The following is a 15,965-nucleotide window of genomic DNA, read 5'->3' on the forward strand; positions in this document are numbered from 1 at the left end:
TTCGGGAGTCGGTTACGGTCAAGGAAGGATTAGCACCCTTGAACCGCCCTTTCGGTACTACGTAATTTCCAGTTGTCTTAATTAAGAAAAATAACAAGTTAAATTAAAAGGTAAAGTTTCGATCCTAATTACTTACCCTTGATTGATTTGAAAAAAAATCGAGAAATGTGTTAGATAAACAAGGTAAAGAAAACAAATAAGATACAAGGGAAAAATAAAATAAATAAAATAAGTAAGATAAGAAAAAATAGTAAAGTAATAATTATATATAGTAATATTTGAAAAAAGGAAAAAATAAATATATATATATATATATATCAAAGTATTAATAAAATAAATAAGCTATATATGTACACCAAATACTTAAAAATAGAAAAGCTACCCTCCCAATTCACCGAAAATGGAGGGCTCTAGTAAGAAATAAGACAAAAAAATGGGCCCTCTAGGTTAGTAGTATATAATATAATGTTTAATAATGATAATGATAAAGACACATGGTTTTTTTTAAAAAAAATAATATAATAATAATGAATAAAAAAAACGAAAATAATAAAAAATAATATAAATATATAAAGTTATAAGTATATTACATAAATAAAGAAATAATCAAATAAAAATAATTAAGAATATATATATTTAATAATAGGTATATAAATAAACTATTAAAAGTATAAAAAATATATACGACTAGATAAAGATAATTACAATATATATATAGTAATATTAGACTTATAAGTAAAATATTAAAGAAATATATATATAATAATAATAATAAAATATAGTAAAAAAATAAATGAAAATAATTTAATATATATATATACATATAATAATAATAACATGAATAATAAAAATAAATGAATAAAATATCCATATAATAAATAAAGGGACTAATATAGATTTTTAAAAAGCTCTTCCCCTCCTTTAACCGAAAATCAAACCGGTTTTTAAAAATAAGCCTCGGGGTAGATCTAGGTTTGAAACTTCGAAACCCCACCCATTTTGGTCATCGACGCAACCCACGTTTTAGGTTATTCGAACCAAATCTCAAGAAAAATAACGTGCACATGCAAAAGAAAGAAAAAAGAAAATGTTACCTTTTATTTCCTTTTCGAATCCTTTACAATAGTTTTGCCTTTGTATATTCCCATGCTTTCCTCTATGTTTTGTGTGTAAATCGTGTGTTACAATGGTGAGTTACAATGGCTATTTATAGTGATTGTGGATCCTATCTTTAGGAATTTAAATATAGTAGAACTCTATCCTATTTTTTGAATCCTAGCAAAATTCTATCCTATCTTTAGGAGTTTGAATTCTAGTAGGACGAAAAGGTGTGTTGACACCTTGTGCCTTCGAAGCTTCTTCTACTGGAGTTCTTTCAAGTTCTTGTGAGGGAGATTAATCTTCACACTCCAATTTGCCTTTTCATTGGGACTAGGAGGGTTGGTTAGATCCGTATTATCGTGTTTGCCTTTTCATTGTGACTAGAAGGGCTCGATAGGACATTATCCATAGATTTTCCACATATTCATCCGCGCCATCAATCATCTTTACCGTTCACTTTCATAAGGGAGATCTTTTGATTTCTTGGTTATTTGTCTTTATTTTCAATTCCTTTATCTTTTGTTTATCTTGTTTTAATCTTGTTTCTTACCTTGTTTCCAGCACCAAAAGAAACCCCAAAGAACCCTAGCTATTTCTGCCACCTTCCCTATTCATTTCTTATTGTTCTTCATCGAGTCTAGAGCTTTTCTAGGTTTGATTCCTCGACAAGAGCAACGTTCATCAATCCGCCATCGCTTCCCTATCAATTGGTACAATATCTCTTTCTTGAAATTCTCAGGGACGAACTTTCTTATTGTGTGCCATCATCATACATTTCTTGTACATATGACCATGCCATATAGTTTTCCATCTTTTCTCTTTGATCATATTCAACTGGTCATTTCTAGCTTGTACCCATTCCGCTTAATCTAGCTTCACCTTTGATAGAACTTGAAGTGACAAAATTTCCACTTCAATAGGTAACACTTCCATTCCATTGACTAAGGAAAATAGAGTTACCCCATTCGAAGTACGTACAGATGTCCTGTAAGCAAACATGGTAAATGGTAATTTCTCGTGCCAATCTTTGTAAGTTTCAGTCATTTTTTCCGCAAGTCTCTTAATTTTCTTATTAGGTGCCTCTATTGTCCCATTCATTTTTGGACGGTAAGTGGTGGAATTATGGTGCTTTATATTAAACTGTGCACAAGCTACATCCATCATCTTGGTTTTCAGGTTCAGGGCATTTTCTGCGATGATCCTTTCTAGCAAACCATATCGACAAATAATTTCTTTTTTCAAGAACTTACAAACCGATTACTGGGTAACATTTACATAATAGGTCACATCCACCCGTTTGGTGAAATAATCTATCACCACCACGATGAAACGATGACCATTAGAAGATTTGGGTGTAATTTGTCCTATGAAATCCATGCCCCACATAGAGAAATACCAAGGAGATGTCATCACATGTAATGGATAAGGAGAAGCATGAATCTTGCCTCCATAGATTTGGCATTTATGAGTCTTTCTAGCATAATTGATGCAATCAGCTTCTATTGTTGACAAAAAATACATTGACCTCATTATCTGTCTAGCCAGAGCTGTCGATTGACATGTGTAGGACATACACCCTCATGCACTTCTTCAATAATCATCTTAGCTTCATTGCCATCTACACAACTTATCAGAACTTGATCTGGACTTTTCTTGTGCATGATTTCACCATCCAACACATATCTGACAATCATTTTTCTTATGGTTCTTTGATCATTATCGGTTTCCTCCTCAAGATAACTTTGATATACTACAAGATATCATAATACCAGGGATTTCCATCTTTCTCTTCTTCAATATTACAAAAATATGCTAGGTACTCATAAGCTTGCATCTCGATGGGTCTCATACTTGAGTGCTCATTTACTTTGAAAGTTGTGGTCAAGGTAGATAAGGCATATGCCAATTGATTTTCTTCCATAGAGAGGTAATTAAATGTCACTTCCTCGAATTCATCAATTAATTCTATGACCAACTTACGATACTCCACCAAATTGGGATCTTTTGTTCCCATTCACCCCTAGGTTGATTAATCACCAGAGTTGAATCCCCATACACCTTGAGTGTCTTAACTTTGCGCTCAATAACAACTTCAGACCTAAATCACAGGCTTCATACTCGGCCATGTTGTTTGTACAATCAAAGTTCAATCCACCAGTAAGAGGATAGTTATCTTCTTTAGGATAAACTAGAATTTCCCCTATTCCATACCCTAACGCATTTGAAGCACCGTCAAAATTCAACTTTCAGCATCCACTTGTAGAAGTACTCGCTTCTTCTATTGATATAGCCATCAAATCTTCATCAGGAAAGTCAAAATTTAATGGTTCATATTCATCTAAGGCTCTACTTGCTATGAAATACGCTATAGCACTCCTTTTAACCTCTTTTTAACTTATATACTAGATGTCAAATTCTAATAACAAGATCAACCAATGAGCTAGCCTTCCAGATAAAACAAGTAGACCCGTCAGATACTTCAATGGGTCCAACTTGGATATCAACCATGTGTCATGATACAACATATATTGTCTGAGTCTACATGTAACCCAAACTAATGCACAACACAACTTTTCAATTGGTGAATATCTCGCTTCACAATTAGTATGTTTTTTTATAAGGTAGTAAATTGCTCTTTCTTTCTTCTCAGTATGATCAAGTTGCCCTAATACACACCCCATCAAGTTCTCAAATATTGACATGTATAAAATCAACGATTTGTCGAGGATAGGTGGCACTAAGATTGTGTATTAGACAAATATAAATTTGCTACTACAAAGGCCTCTTATCAATCATCACTCCATACACCCTGGCTATTCTTTGTAAGAAGGAGAAAAATAGGATCACATTTTTCGGTCAACTGTGAGATAAATTGAGCAATATAGTTTAATCTCCCTAGAAATCCTTAAATTTCTTTTTTTGTTTGCGGAGGTGGAAAATTTTGAATGGCTTTGACTTTGTTTGGGTCTATTTCAATCCCTTTTTTATTGACTACAAAACCTAATAATTTTCCAGATGTTACCCCAAATGTTCAATTATTCAGATTAAGTTTCAATTGACATTTGCTCAATCTTTGGAAAAGTTTTCTAAAGTTCTCAACATACTTCTCTCCTGTTTTGGCTTTAATAATCATCTCATCGACATAGACTTCTATTTCTTTATGCATCATGTAGTGAAATAATTTCGCCATGGCTCTTTGGTATGTTGCCCTGCATTTTTTAGTCCAAATGGTATCACCTTGTAGCAAAATATGCCTCACATAGTAACGAATGTGATCTTTAACATATCCTCTTAGTGCATCTTTATTTGATTATATTCAGAGAAACCATCCATGAATTAGAATAGAGAATTTTCATCAATATTGTCCACTAGGATGTCAATATGTGGCAAAGGGAAATTATCCTTCAGAATTGCTCTATTAAGAACTATGTAGTCAACGCACATACGAACTTTCCCAACCTTCTTTGGTATCGGGACAACATTTTCTACCCATTCGGGGTATTTAGCCACTTTGAGGAACCCAACATCAAATTGCTTCTTCACCTCTTCCTTAATTTTTTAGTAACATCTCGGGTCTCATCCTTCTAAACTTTTGTTACACTAGTTTGCATTCAGGCTTTATTAGTAATTTATGTTGCACCAATTCTGCATCCAATCCTAGCAGATCCTCATAGGACCAAACAAATACATCCTTGTATTCTTAGAGCAACCCGATCAAATTATGACGTCTATCAGCTAACAAAGCAGTGCCAATTTTTACTCCATTCTTCTCCTCATCAAACCCCAAATTTAGGATTTTCATCGACTCTTCATGAGGAAGAATCTACTAATCATCCTTTTCCACCAATTTTAGTAATTTAGAAGGCAAATCACATTCTTCCTCATTATCACAACTCTAGACTTCTCCTTGATATATGGATAGCTCGAAATCAATCTCTAGGTCAGAATCATCGTCATTCATGCCATTGATATCCGTGAACTTGAAAGAATAAAGAGCGAGAACATAAATTTACATATACAAATACGGGGGACTCAGTTCCCATACTGAAATAAAAATAAGTATCATACACATGTAATAAAGAATGAAAGAATGAAAAAAAATGAAGAAAATAATATTTGCCTATTTATATTTTAAGAAATGAATCTTTTATTGAAAATTAAAGACATGTAGTTCAACCCTTAAAAAAGATCACCCATTTCCTCGAGTTTGAACAATAGGGAGAGTTTTCGTGTATTACTCTGAAAATGTTTTGTAAACTACAAGTAATTCCTCTGTAATCCAATTGTTCAAAACAAATACTGGAGGAGCGGAGTAAATTCCAACATCTCTTCCTTAATCATCTTCTCCTTCTTGTATGACATTGATGCTCAAATCATTCAAGGCATCATCAACAACAAGCTTTTTCACTGGTCGATCTCCCTATAACATGTACCCCTAGATGCAAATGTATTATGTAGTGGTGGGAAAGTCATCGACTCTCACTTGATGTCCTCTCCTACCCACCTAACTCATCTTCTTTCCTAGATCTTTTGGATTTTTTTTCTTTTTCCCCCTTAAGGTGGGTTGAAATCCCAGGCCAAAGCGATCTCTCTTGGAAGAGGGGAACATGGGGTCGACTAATGCATATTAGGTTTTCTTCAATCACAAATTTGAGCTTATTGTGTAGTGTTGATAGAACTACCCCTCCCTGATGTATCCAAGGCCTTCCTAGTAAGAAGTTGTAGGTAGACACGTTATCCATGACAAGAAATTTGACTTCATAGGTGGAGGGTCCAATGGTTAAGGTGATTTCAATCTTTCCAATCACTTCTCTCTTCGTCCCTTTAAAGGCTCGAACGTTATTCTGACAATTCATCATGCGTGTGATGATAATGGGTAATTTCTTTCGAGTCACTAGAGGTATTACATTCAGCATAGAGCCATTGTCAATCAACACCATTGACAACATGCTCCTTTTATACCTAACAGTGATGTGTAGTGCCTTGTGGCTGCAAATCATTCCTAAGGGGAACTCATCATCAGTAAAAGAAATGAAATTGTTTGCTTGGATGTTGACTACCAATCTTTCCAGCTTATCCACAGGCAATTCTTTTAGTACAAAGTCTGATTTAGAACATTTGATAGAGAATCTTGATGCTCCTCCTAGCTTAATAATAGTGCAAGAAATGAGATGTGAGTCGGTAACTTGTGCAATTGATCAATGATATTGTACTTGCTATGCTTCAAAAAAATTAGAAATTCAATAGCTTCATCCTATGTTACTCACTCATTGATGGCTGGTTTAACTTCTTTTCTCAACAAATTGTCGACCTTATTCCCCTTGCCACTAGCAGATGTTGCCTGATTTAAGTGCTTCGCAATCGGTGCAAGTGTACACGTCGCAAGTTATAGTATAGAAAAGATATTTTCTCCATATTGATTGGTATAACGCTGTATTCTAACTTCTTGTATTGTTAAGAGAAAATAAATTGGTACTATTAGGAGAGTGAATAAATAAATAAAATAAATGAACAATTAAATAAAAGTATATTGATATCAAGTGATAGAGATGGCCAGGTTATCATGATTAGTGGTGTGACAGCTGTCTCGAAAGTCTGAGTAGTTGATTATCGAGGCAACTCGAATGTCGTGGCAACTAAAAATAATTCAATTGCTGAAGCAACTGGGTTTCCTCTTTCAAAGCTTGGCAGAGCATTCTTCAATGCCTTATTGTTATTTCTAATTTCAAAGGAAAAGTCAATTGTGCATGCCTTGGTGATACATCCCTGCATTAACCATGGGTGAACAACAACCGATCTTGCGGTTCTTTTAGCCATTAAAATCTAAATCTTTTCCCTAATATGGATTAACCTTCACCAACATTCGTTGAAATAAAGATCATGTTCATTCGTTTCATGAATCTAACTCTCCCGATATTAGATAAATGGATAAACTCTCGAGATCCTCTCCCAATTCACTCGAAGTCAATTAAAGAACCAAGAATGAACAAACTTTGAATTAAAAATACAATCAAGAACTTAAACAAATCCAAAAGTTTCACAACCACAAAATCCCAATAACCCAAGAAAATTAATTCAGTTCATGGATGGGTGCAAAAAGATTACAAGATAAAGATTTCCCAATCCCATGAAAAGAAAAATAAAAAAAGAAGAAGAAGATCGTGCTCCCTTTTCTTTCTTTAGCCGACTCCCACTTTTTGTCCGTGTTCTCTTCGCTTTTATAGGAGATGCATGTATTCATTTTCTTCTTAGAGGAGAATTTTAATTCCAATAAAATAGCTATTGAATCTCTTTTAAATAAAAGATGTAATAAGTTTCTTTTAATAAAACAAATAAATCTCTTTTAATAAAAGAAATAAATATCCTTTATTTTTATCCTTAAATTCCTTGGAATTAAGACTTCTTTCCTTCTTTAACTTCTACGTGATTATCTAACTTTATAGGAATTATCTCCTTGTGTTGTGATTCTATATAATGAGGTGGACACCTCCAAAAAAACAGCTTCAATTGTAATTCCTAATTTGCACAAATTTACACACATCAGCAGTATCTTTTCCACAAAATCAACCAAATTGTAATATAAAACTTAACGATGAAGAAAACTATGAAATTATGCATGAATGACTAATAATTCAACTAGACTAAACCTAAATATAGAAATACTTATGGGTAAAAGGGTAGAAAATATAGTACTTTTATACGCTTAACACACCCCCAAACTCAAACCATTTCATGTCCTCAAGCAATGCATGACATCCACTTTTTCATACTGAATAGACAACATCACTCTTACTTTTGCTTTGTACATGTTACCTCAAAACCTTATCAATTTTCTGCCAATTAACTTTAAACCTCAATACAATAAGAAATTAACTCAATTCAACCTATGATGCTCATGTAAGTGTGTGCTCTTAGTCGAGAAGGTTCACCACCATGGGTATTTACAGAGAATAAAATAATTGTCAAATTAATCAATAATACAAACAATGTCACAACAATTAATTAGCTTAACTAGAGCTTCAGGTTATCACAACTACATACGAGTACTTGAGTAGTAAGATGTTATCAACAACGAACCCCCTAACCTTTGAGGTAAAGTCATCCTGTGAAAACTTTCATTCAATCATGCTATTCATGATTATCTTTCCTACTTGGTATTCACTAAGAATACTAAATTTACTTTAGCAGGGGAGTGTTTTAGAGTTAAAAATTTACTGTGGCAATTTATTCGGTTAGAGCCAATTGGGCACTTCTAGCAATTCACATGGAACTCAAACAACACTGCATGATAATTAAGTATTTTCCAAAATACCCACAAGTTAACAAAACACGACATTCAGTAAACATTTATAGCATCACAAGAATCATTAAGGTAATCTCAAATTATCTCTAAGTCCTAAGATTCTCGGCGTTAAAATGCTATCGACAATTATCTCATCATAGGTAAGTACAAAGGCTCAGCAATTGTTTATTTGTCGAAATGTCATGAAAAGTAAATGTCATGATTAGACAACACAAACAATGCAAGATGACAAAGTATGACATAACACATGCAATATGACAAAACTAATAACAACCCCCCAAACTCGAGATGCTACTAAATTAGGTGACTAAATGAATGATGCTAGTTATAAAACAAACCCCCCAAACTTAAGAGGAGCATTATCTTCAAAACAAATGGGTTAGTCAGAAAGGTCGTCACCTTGAACGTTGATTATCCTTTGAGTCGTTTGTTTGATTTTGTTTACTGCATGCGGTGGTTGGGAGCGTGTTACTAGTGGTGCGCTCGAAATCCTCTGTTCTTAACCTCATTGCTCAGGTGAATCATGCTTTTAGATTTTGCGGTCAATGGTTCTTATATCCTAAAATTCAAGAAAAATGAAAAGACAAATATTAAATAAAGAGAAACACAAAATGCAACATATAAAGGCTAAAATAAAGCAATAAAATAAAAAAATAAAAGGAAAAATTCAAAAAAAAAATATCGAAGGAGAGCATATTTATGCTTCTTCGAGAGTAATCACTTCCTTGTCGCGCTCAACATGGGCACCAGTGTAGTGCTTAAATCGTTATCCATTGAGTTTAAATTCATGTCCATCGATGGTGGACTTGGCACTCTAGGAGAAAGGTTCTATTACCTTGAACGACCCAAACCATCTCGATTTCAATTTTCCCAGAAAAAGTTTTAACTAAGAATTGAAAGGAGGTACTAATTGTCTTGGCAATGGTTTCAATTCTAACATAGGAGGTTGCTCAATAGAATATTTTCTGAGTTTACCCTCTTTACATGAGTAGTCTAATTGTTCAACGTGTTTACCCGGTCGATTTATTATCCATTGGGCTTCATTTTGCTCCCTATTATCTGATTCTTCAATTTTCTCCTGTTTAGACTTAGGATTGTCGTTGGAATTCTCATATACTTCATAATTGAATTTGTGGTGGCGTGAATGACTTGGAATTCTTCTGGATCGTCAGTATGCTTTAAGTTTGGAAAAACATTCAGTTCGACTTGTTAGTTATTCACTCTCATAGTGAGTTCTCCCTTTTCGACATCAATTAAGGTTTTTTATGTTGCTATGAATGGTCTTCCAAGGATAATAGGTATGAACTCATCTTCTTCACAATCCAGAACAATGAAATCAGCGAGAAAAATAAATTTATCAACTTTTACCAATATATCTTCAATTTTTCCCTCTGGTTGCACATAGGATCTGCATGTAAGTTGTAACATAACTGTTGTAGGTTTCATCTTCCTAATCTTCAATCTTCAAAACACAGATTTAGGCATAAGGTTTATGTTTGCTCCAAGATCGCATAATGCCTTTCCGACGTAGGGATTTCTGATTACACATTGTATTGTGAAACTAACAGGATCTTTTAGTTTGGGTGACGTTCGGTTCTTCAACATGGCCATGCATCCCTCCGTCACAACAATTGTTTAAAACACTCCTATCATCGTTTTCTTAGAGACAATGTCTTTAAGGAACTTAGCATAATTTGACATTTTCTCGATCATCTCCACCAACAGCAAATTGATATAGACTTGTTTCAAGATGTGCAAGAATTTTTTGAACTGATATTCCTGATTCTGCCTCTTCAATATCTAAAGGAATGGTGGTGGAAGTTTGAACTCCTCATCCTTCCCGTTTATTTGGAATTTTATTGATGGACCTATCATTGTATCTGGAATTGTCGAGATATGTATACTTGCCTGGGTATCCTTTGATTTATCAAAATCGAATAGGGCAATGTTGTTGGAGGTATCTTCTTTGACAAAGGTCTGCCTTGTTGGTTGGGTTCCCACCATGGGCTTTGCATAGATTTCAGTTAGATTTAGTACACTTCGAGCGGTGATTACCTTACATTGCTCGTAGCCTACTCTCTTTGCGACCTCAATATCACCGGGTAAATATCCTAGTGGTCTTGTGTTCAAATTCTGGGCAAGTTGGAGAACATGTGTCTCCAAGTATTTCAAAGCGACCTCTTGGTTCTGCAGTATCATATCAGTCATGTTAATGAAAACGCCAATACTTTTCATGAAAACACTATTCTCAACCAAGTAAGATTCAGTTTTTAACATAAAAGATTTGAGAGTATTTTCCAAATAACTAGATGGTGTTGATTTTTATTGTGGCATCAGTTGTTTTGGAATATTCTGTTGGAATCCTGATGTTTGATTGTTCTAATTGAGGTCATTTTTTGGGTTGCTCCATGAGAAATTATGGTGCTCCCTCCAGGCTAGTGTGTATGTGTTAGATATCAAATTGTTATTCTGGTTGTAATTTCCAACATAAAAGCTAGATTCTAGGTTTTGTGGACACTAAAAAAATCATGGTTACCGTTACATAACTCACAAAAATAATTTACTACCTTGATTATCTACGGATTGCTAGCTCATTGTCGATTCTTAACCAAGTTGGTTAAGGTAGCCAACTGTATGGAGAAAGTGTTTGTTAAATCAATCTCCTTTATCGTGGTATTACATCAAACTCCTCCTCTTCTAGTAGTTGGGAACTGATAATCATTTCTTACATGATGATTCAGAATCTCCATTACTTTCTCTGGTGACTTTTCAAGGAGTATGTCATTTGTCGAAGCATTTAGCATCATCCTTGTCGGTGTATTGTTGAGTTGTAGAATATCATCACTTGCGTCCATACTGGGAATCCGTGCATGGGACATTTGTGTAAAAACTCCTAATATCTCTCCCAAGCCTCATACATAGATTAATCATTTGTCTGTCGAAAAGAAGTAATATCGTTACGCAATTTACCAGTCATATTTATCAAACTAAATCTAGCAAGGAAATCATGAAATAAATCTGCCCAAGATTCTAGAGATCTGGATGGGATACTATTCCACCACGATTTTTCCCTATCCCTTAGTGAATAGGGGTATTATCTCAGCCTTAGGACATCCTCATGGACTCCTTATTGCTTGAAGGAGTTGCATATTTCCAGGAATGATTTGAGATGTTGTATGGCATTTTCTATTGCCTACCCGCCAAATTGACCAATTATGTTGATCATATTTAACATTATTGGTTTTAATTCAAAGTAGGGGGCTTCTATTTCAGGTGTGACAACTCCTGGATTGAGACCGTTGAGATTTTCTTCTAAGTAGTCTATAATGGGTATGTTCCTTACGATCATTGAGTTGCCCATTGCAATAGGGTCACTAATTGGATCAATGACTTGATCTCTAATTATTTCTCATTGTTTGTTTCTTCTTCTATGAAAAGCTCGCTCGATTTCGGGTTCAAATGGATATTCTGGGGATGTATGTCTCGACCTGGTCATACATAGTTGCAAAACATCAATTTGTAAGCTCCTTGAATCTGAAAAGAAAGAAAAATAATAAGAAAAATAATACTAATAATTAAGGTGTAAGATATTAAAAATCAAAGTCTTTATTGCCAATCCCCGGCAACAACGCCAAAAACTTGTTGTGTGATTTAAGTGTTTCTCAATTGGTGCAAGTTTACACGTCGCAAGTTATAATATAGAAAAGATATTGTCTCCACAAGGATTGGTGTAACTCTGTGTTCTAACTTCTTGCACTGTTAAGAAGAAATAAATTTGTAATAGTAGGAGAGTGAATAAACAAATAAAATAAAAGAACAAGTAAATAAAAGTAGACTGATATTAAGTGAGAGAGCAGGTCGGGTTATCGTGATTAGTGGTGTGACAGTTGTTTGGAAAGTCTGAGTAGTTGATTGCCGAGACAACTCAATTATTGTGGCAACTGAAAATAATTCAATTTCCAAAACAACTGGGTTTCCTCCTTCAAAGGTCGGCAGAACATTCTTCAAAGCCTTCTTGTTATTCCTAACTTTAAAGGACTAGCTAATTGTGCATGCCTTGGTGATACATATATGCGTTAACCATTGGTGAATAACAACAGATCTTGCGCTGCATTTAGTTGTTGAAATCCAAATCTTATCCCTAAGATGGATTAACCTTTACCAACATTCGTTCAAATGAAGATCATGTTTATTTGTTTAAAATATAACTCTCCCGATATTAAATAAACTCTCGAGATCCTATCCCAATTCACTCGAAGTCAATTAAAGAACCAATAATAATCAAACATTGAATTACAAAAGATAATCAAGAACTTAAACAAATCCAAAAGTTTCACAACAACAAAAATCCCAATAACCCAAGCCAAATTAATTCAGTTCATGGTTGGGTGCAAAAATATTACAAAATAAAGATTTCACAATCCCACTAAAAGAAAAATAAAGAATAAATAAAGAAGAAGAAGATTGTGTTCCCTTTTCTCTCTCTAGTCACCTCCCACTTTTTGTGCATATTCTCTTCTCTTTTATAGGAGATGTGTGCGTTCATTTTCTTCTTGGAGGAGAGTTTTAATTCCAATAAAAGAGCTATTAAATTTATTTTAAATAAAAGAGGTAATAAATCTCTTTTAATAAAATAAATAAATAAATTTTATTTTTATCCTTAAATCCCTTGCAATTAACATTTTTTTCTTCTTTAACTTATACTTGAATATCAAAATTTATAGGAATTATCTCCTTATGTCGTGATTATCTATAATGAGGTGGACCCTCCAAAAATATCTTCAATTGCAATTCCTAATATGCACAAATTTACACACACCAACAATATCTTTTCCAAAAAATCAACCAAAATGTAATATCAAACTTAACGATGAAGGAAAGTATGAAATTATGCATGAATGACTAATAATGCAACTAGACCAAACCTAAATCTAGAAATAATTATGGATACAATGGTAGAAAATATAGTACTTTTATACGCTTAACAACAGATCTTTTCTCGGATTCCTTGGGTTGATCTGGGGAGTTGCATCTACCACTTCGGGTGAAATGGCCAAATTTGTCTTCTTCTCACTTTATATCTTCTGATGCCCTAATGTTCTCTATCTTACATTCATATCTCCAAGGGACCTGTTGGTTGCTTTTGTAGGAAAATGGAGAGGGTGTAATTACTATTTTCGATGTCACCTTATCTGTAACCCGAGCTTTTGGTATGATAACCAAGAGGCAATTAGCATTATAGATTTCCCTATAAGAACCCTCATAGAACGAATGTATGTTTCCTCCTTTTCCTTCTCAATCTCCTTGTAGAATTCCATCTCTTTATCGTCCATCATCTTTTGGACTAAAGCTCAAAATTTAACACAATTTTGTATGCAAAGACCTTCATAATCATGGTATTGACAGGCATTTTCATTACTGAATCTAATTCTCGAGCCCGGGATCGATAACCCTACCTTAATCATCTAACCCTATACCTATCTCAATGATGATCTTACTTCACTCACATTAGTTATGACAATCTTTCCTCGTTCTTTAATGATGGCATTAACTATTGCACCTCCATGGTTCAGTAAAAGGTTCTAGGCCACGTTTGGTTGAACATCATCACCAATGTTTATAAAATTTTTCTTTCTCAAACCCTATAAAATTCTCTTGAAGGCAGTGCAGTCCTCAATCAAATGTCCAGGTACCCCTACGTGATATTCACAATGAGTATTTGGATCGAACCATTTGGGATACGAGGGTTTCATAGGTGCCACATGAAAACACGACACTACATGTCTATCATGCAACTCTTGGAAAAGCCCCTTGTAGGTCATTAGGATTGTCTCAATCTGCATTTTATCCCTTCTCTGCCTCGGTGTCCTCGAGTTTTGTCTGCTTGAGGTATGAATACTATAATGTTGCTAGAATTTATAGCATTATAGATACTCACATTGTTAACCTCACAATCTTTCCTCCTAACCGGTGGTTTCTTGGCAGATTATCCCCCATTGAGTTTTTCACTTCTAACATACATTTTTATCATTTCACTTAGCGTGAACAAATCAACAAAGTTTTTTTATTAATTCCTTATCAGATGTCCTAGGAATGGATCCCTTAGAGTGTTAATAAAGATTAAGTCTGTTTCCTCCTCCTCAAGCGGGGATGAACATGTACTGCAACATCCCTCAATCTTTGGGCATACTACCTGAAGCTTTCATTCGGTTTCTTCTCCCTGTTTTGAAGTACGATTCGGTTGGGTCTGATATCCTTTACATTCTTATACTTCTCGATGAATACCTTGGCTAAATCTTTCTATGAGCGGATGTGAGTCCTACTTAGCTGGTGAGGCAAGCACGTTTTCATCTATAAATGGAGTAATCTTGAAAATCTTTATAATGCATTTACTTTATAATAGTCTTATAATATATGCTACATATCATGCTAAGGATATTAGTTATGTAGTTAAAGAACAACTTAAGTATAAACACATCTTGCACATTGTTATTTTAATATGTTAAGCATGTTAGGATGGTTATATAATCATATTAAGCATGATTATTATATATACATCAAGGCAGCATACTTATAATACATTTCATTAGCCCATTTGCATTCATATTAGCTCTTAGGCTTTATACATTATCTTACACATATTAGGAGACGATATAATTAGCTAATAACATGCAAACATAGCTCACAAAACCGTAATCATGCATGGCAGCAAGGTATTTAGCTCATATCAGCTCAATACCATGGAATTACCTTGTTTCCTTGCATATGTAGGTATATTGGAGCATGATGAACGTTGAGGTAGCTTGGTGAATGATTTGGACATCATATGCAGCTCACAAACAACTCACAAAGTACAAGGCAGCTCATGGAACACTAAGGGAAGCTCGATTCAGCTGGAGGAGCTTAAGGCTAGCTAAACTTAGCTAGTTGGACTATTTGGAGTTGAGTTGCCAAAAGTGATGTCAAAAGTAGTTGACTGTAGCTAAACATATTGTTAAGGAGCTCACAAGGACTTAGCTAGGAAACTTGTTCACAAACAGCCCATGTTTGCTAGCTAGCTCCACAACTCAAGCTAGCTTGGAGGAGATACATGCACGCCCAAGAGGAAGCACATGACCAGCCATCATCCCACACACAAGGCTGCACCACAAGGCTCCTTAGAACACCCATGCGCTTTGCGTATGATCAACCCCCATGTGCCTTGCATGTGGTTCATTTAGGCGCCAAGATGAAGAGCCATTTAACCATTCGACCAAGCATCATATCCTCTCCTATTTGGCACCAATTTGAAGGGATACAAGAACTATTTGACCAAGAGATATTTCCCTCCATTTAAATTGAACCATCATCTCTATTTGTAATTAAATTATGTCTCTATAGGAAAGGCACAAGGCTGGCCGAATCCCCTTGTAACCATTCGGCCATGCCTCTCTATTTCCTATAAATAGGAAATCATTCATCATTTGTAAACACACCTTTTATTCAATATAAGTGATATTATTCTCTTCCTTAAGTCCTGGTTACTTTTTATCGACTTATCAAGTATTTTATACTTATGGCG

At 34.5% G+C, this 15,965-nt stretch overlaps 1 non-coding gene across 1 annotated transcript; it reads left to right on the top strand.

Moving 5' to 3' along the window:
* Window positions 1-11,265: 11,265 nt before the first annotated feature.
* LOC120147631 lies at window positions 11,266-11,371 on the top strand. The gene has a single exon (XR_005518300.1). It is a non-coding gene; the product is annotated as a small nucleolar RNA R71 (small nucleolar RNA).
* The last annotated feature ends 4,594 nt before the right edge of the window (window positions 11,372-15,965 follow it).

Source organism: Hibiscus syriacus, unplaced genomic scaffold (assembly GCF_006381635.1).
Source record: "Hibiscus syriacus cultivar Baekdansim isolate YM2019G1 unplaced genomic scaffold, ASM638163v2 tig00002511_pilon, whole genome shotgun sequence".
In the NCBI taxonomy this organism is placed as follows: Eukaryota; Viridiplantae; Streptophyta; class Magnoliopsida; order Malvales; family Malvaceae; genus Hibiscus; species Hibiscus syriacus.